General features: G+C 65.6%; 1 protein-coding gene across 4 annotated transcripts in view; it reads left to right on the top strand.

The window, feature by feature from the left end:
• LOC137426493 (tyrosine-protein kinase Mer) overlaps window positions 1–5,000 on the top strand; it is a 122,859-nt gene that overhangs the window by 97,555 nt on the left and 20,304 nt on the right. The gene's annotated exons all lie outside the window — the stretch shown is intronic.

The raw sequence follows: 5,000 nt of genomic DNA, 5'->3' as shown, positions 1-5,000 counted from the left end.
CGCCCAGAGCGTCCGGGCATGCCCGCTATCGCCTTTCCAGGGCTCGCCCAGAGCGTCCGGGCATGCCCGCTCTCGCCTTTCCAGTGCTTGTCCAGAGCGCCCGGGCACGCCCAGCCTCGACTTGCCAGGCCGCAGCCAAACACGCCCGGGCAGGTCCAGACTCGCCTTTCCAAGGCTCGCCCTTGACACCCGGGCATGCCCGGTATAGCTTTTGCCGGGCAAACTTCCCGACATAAATGTGTATATATATTGCTGCCCGATAAACGGGCTTTTGTCAGAATACCTGAGCTGTTTTGTTTTAATAAAGCAACTCGGACGAATTCCGTCTTTGGTCGCGTCACTTCTTTCGACTCGCGTTGGAGCGCAGCTCCCTCACTGGTGACCTACCGACATGGACACGGCAGTGACTCTTAAACTGCCTACCTTCTGGGAGGCTCACGCGGCTGTTTGGTTCGCCCAGGCGGACTCCCAGTTCGCCCTGCGAGGCATCACCGCGGACGACACCCGCTTCCACCACGTCGTGGCAGCGCTCGGTTCCGCCACCGCGGCCCGCGCCCTGAGCCTCCTCGAGCACCCGCCCGCTGCCGACAAGTATGACGCGCTGAAGACGCTCCTCCTCGACGCTTTCGCCCTCTCACCGGCGGCACGCGCACGGCGCCTGCTCGACCTGCCCGAGCTCGGCGACACGCGCCCGTCCGAGCGCATGGACTATATGCTCTCGCTGCTCGGTGAGCACTCTCCGGATTTTCTGTTCCGCGAGTTGTTCCTTCGCCAGCTGCCTCACCCGGTACGCCTCGCCCTGGCTGGCATGTCGATCACCGATCCCCGCGCCCTCGCCAGGGAAGCCGATAAGATCTCCTCGGTGGGCCAACACATCGGCGCGGCTACCTGGAGCCTGCCGCCGTCCGAGGCGACGCCCACGACGCCCGAGCACCCTGCGCGGTTGGAGGCCGAACTGCCGGTGAAACTGGCGGCCGCCACGCCGCACCGACCGCTTCCGACACGACGGCCGGGGCCTCCACCTGACCAGGCGTGGTGTTATTACCACGCCAGGTTCGGACACAAGGCTCGGACGTGCCGACCCCCGTGCACTTTCGGCAAGTCGGGAAACGGCCGGGCCGGCGTTCATTCCCAGCCATGAGCGCCGGCCACTCGGGCAACTTGCTTTTTATTCGGGACAAAGCGTCCGGGCGGCGTTTCCTTTGTGACACCGGCGCCCAACTGAGCGTCATACCCGCCTCCGAGCAGGACAGGCGGGACGCCGTTTGCGGCCCCTCTTTGATCGCTGCTAATGGCTCGGCCATACGCACTTTCGGCCCGCGCAACGTCACCCTCTGCTTCGGCAGCCAGCGCTTTCAGTGGACCTTTGTGACCGCCTGCGTCCCTATGGCTTTGCTGGGCGCCGACTTCCTCTGCGCGCACGGGCTGCTGGTCGATGTCAAACGTCGTCGCCTTGTCAACGCCGAGACCTTCAGCTCCCTGGCGTGCACGCTGAGCAGCTCCACGCCGACCGAACTGGCGTGCGCCCTCCCGACGGCGAACGAGTTCGCTCGCCTGCTCGCGGAATTCCCGGCCCTCACACGGCCGACGTTTTCGGCCGTCGCAGTGTGGCATGGGATCGAGCACCACATACCCACTACGGGCCCGCCGGTCTACGCCAGGGCCCGCTGCCTCGACCCGGCCAAGCTCGCCGTGGCAAAGGCCGAGTTCGACTCGTTGGAGCACCTCAGCATCGTGCGGCGCTCCAATAGCGCGTGGGCCTCACCACTGCACATCGTGCCAAAGCCGGGGGGCGGATGGCGCCCGTGTGGCGACTACCACCGCCTCAACGACGCTACCACCCCCGACAGGTACCCGATCCCGCACATCCAGGACTTTTCCGCCCGTTTGGCGGGACGGGTCATATTTTCCAAAATTGACCTGATACGGGGATACCACCAGGTACCTGTTCGGGCGGCCGACGTCCCGAAGACGGCCGTCATCACGCCGTTCGGCCTGTTCGAATTTTTGAGGATGCCGTTTGGCCTCAAGAACGCGGCCCAGGCGTTCCAGCGCTTAATGGACGGCGTGCTGCGCGACCTGCCATTTCTTTTCGTCTATCTGGACGACATCCTCGTCGCCAGCACGTCCCGTGCCGAGCACCTCCTCCACCTCCGAACACTGTTCGGTCGCCTCAGCGAGCACGGCTTATTTGTCAACCCGGCCAAATGCCACTTCGGCACGACGACCATTGACTTTTTGGGCCACCGCATCACCAAGACCGGGGCCGTGCCGCTGCCGACCAAGGTCGAGGCCATCACCACGTTCCCGCGTCCCCGTTCCATCAAGGCCCTACAAGAGTTCCTCGGCATGGTGAATTTTTATCACCGATTCGTGCCCCGCGCTGCTCAGCTCATGCGGCCCCTTTATGAGGCCCTCCGGGGCAAGCCGGCCAAGCATGACATCGTTTGGTCCGCGGCCATGGACGCGGCCTTCGCGAGCGCAAAACGGGCCCTCGCCGACGCAACGCTGCTGGCTCACCCGGTGCTCAACGCGCCCATCGCCCTCACTACGGACGCCTCCAACTACGCGGTGGGTGCCGTCCATGAACAATGGGTGGACGGGGTTTGGCAGCCACTCGCTTTTTTCAGCCGGCAGCTCCGGCCGAACGAGTTAAAATACAGCACGTTCGACCGCGAGCTGCTCGGTCTATTCCTGGCCGTTCGCCATTTCCGACACCTCCTGGAGGGCCGCCCGTTCACGGCTTTCGTCGACCACAAGCCGTTGGTCTACGCAATGGCCAAAGTCACGGAGCCGTGGTCGGCCCGCCAGCAGCGCCACCTCTCCGCCGTGTCGGAATTCACCACGGACATCCGGCACGTCGCCGGCAAAGACAACGCTGTGGCCGACTGTCTTTCTCGGGCCAGCGCGAACGCGGTCCACCTCGGCGTGGACTTCGCGCTCATGGCGGCCGACCAGACCACCGACACCTCGGTGCAGGCCCTCCGGGCGGCGGACATGGGCCTCCGCCTGGCCGACATCCCCTTCGCGGGCACCGTCCTGCTCTGCGACGTCTCCCAGGGCCAGCCTCGCCCCATCGTGCCCGTTTCCTGGCAGCGCCGCATCTTCGCCTCCATCCACGGTCTTTCTCACCCGGGCCGGAAAGCTTCTCAGAAGCTGGTGTCGGCGCGTTTCGTCTGGCACGGCCTTCGACGGAACGTCCGCGACTGGGCCAACGCCTGCACGGCCTGCCAGCGGGCCAAGGTCCACCGCCACACCCAGGCCCCGCTGGCACCTTTCACCGTGCCTGCACGGCGTTTCGACCACGTCCACGTGGACCTGGTGGGTACCCTGCCCCCATCGCGGGGGTTCACCCACCTGCTCACCATGGTGGACAGGACCACCAGGTGGCCGGAGGCTGTGCCCCTCGCCTCCACCACCACCGCCGACGTGGCGCAGGCGTTCATCGCCACCTGGGTCGCGCGCTTCGGCGCACCGGCGGACATCTCGTCCGACCGCGGCCCACAGTTCACGTCCGAACTTTGGGGCGCGGTCGCCCGCTCGTTGGGGGTCACGCTGCACCGCACCACGGCCTACCACCCCCAAGCCAACGGGTTGTGCGAGCGGTTTCACCGCTCCATGAAGGCCGCACTCATGGCCGGCCTTCAGGACGACGGTTGGACCGACCGGCTGCCGTGGGTCCTTTTGGGGCTCCGCACGGCCCCCAAGGAGGACCTCCGGGCGTCCGCCGCCAAGCTCGTCTACGGCCAGCCGCTCCGCGTCCCGGGCGAGTTCGTGCCCGACGCTACCAGTCCCTGGTCCGCCGCACACCAGCGCTCGGACCTCCAGGAGGCCGCCCGCCGATTTGCCCCCATGCCAACATCCCGCCACGGTGGCCCCCAGTCCTACGTCCCCCCGGCGCTTCGCACAGCGGAGTACGTCTTTGTGCGTCATGACGCGCACCGGGGGCCACTCCGGCCGCCGTACGACGGGCCCTTCCGGGTCCTGCGACGGGGCGACAAGTCCTTTGTCGTCGACGTTGGCGGCCGGTCGGACCGGATCTCTGTGGACCGCCTCAAACCGGCGCACATGGACGTCGACCGACCACCACGGTTGGCCCTTCCTCCACAGCGAGGCCGCCCCCCATCCACAGTTCCCCCCGCTCGACCACCCACCACCACGTCGGACCCCTCCCCACGACCCTCCAGGGGTCGCTTTGGCCGGGTCATCCGGACCCCCCTTAAATTGACCCTGCCGGTGCAGGTCGATTCTGGAGGGGCGTGTGTAGCGGTTACCGCTGGATGCACACAATCGCCTTGCACCGGCCAGAACACGGCCAGACGCGCCTCTCCCGGGCATGCCCGGACTCACTGTTCCCGGGCACGCCCGAACCTCCCGAGCACGCCCGGTCTCGTCTTTCCCGGGCATGCCCGCTCTCGCATTTCCAGGGCTCGCCCAGAGCGTCCGGGCATGCCCGCTATCGCCTTTCCAGGGCTCGCCCAGAGCGTCCGGGCAAGCCCGCTATCGCCTTTCCAGGGCTCGCCCAGAGCGTCCGGGCATGCCCGCTATCGCCTTTCCAGGGCTCGCCCAGAGCGTCCGGGCATGCCCGCTCTCGCCTTTCCAGTGCTTGTCCAGAGCGCCCGGGCACGCCCAGCCTCGACTTGCCAGGCCGCAGCCAAACACGCCCGGGCAGGTCCAGACTCGCCTTTCCAAGGCTCGCCCTTGACACCCGGGCATGCCCGGTATAGCTTTTGCCGGGCAAACTTCCCGACATAAATGTGTATATATATTGCTGCCCGATAAACGGGCTTTTGTCAGAATACCTGAGCTGTTTTGTTTTAACTAGGGCATGCCCGTACTATATATATATCTAAAATTATATCCCCCCCCTCTATTTACATGAAATGGTTTGGTCCATTCGCAAAGCCAAAGCGAACGGCTTGCGAGTACGGTAGAACCCCCCCCCCTCTATTTACATGAAATGGTTTGGTCCATTCGTAAAGCCAAAGCGAACGGCGAAC

The sequence above is a fragment of the Myxine glutinosa genome, chromosome 5, assembly GCF_964187855.1.
Source record: "Myxine glutinosa chromosome 5, kmMyxGlut1.1, whole genome shotgun sequence".
Classification (NCBI taxonomy): domain Eukaryota; kingdom Metazoa; phylum Chordata; class Myxini; order Myxiniformes; family Myxinidae; genus Myxine; species Myxine glutinosa.
The sequence above is the reverse complement of the archived record's forward strand: the minus strand, read 5'-3'. Positions and strand labels throughout refer to the sequence as shown.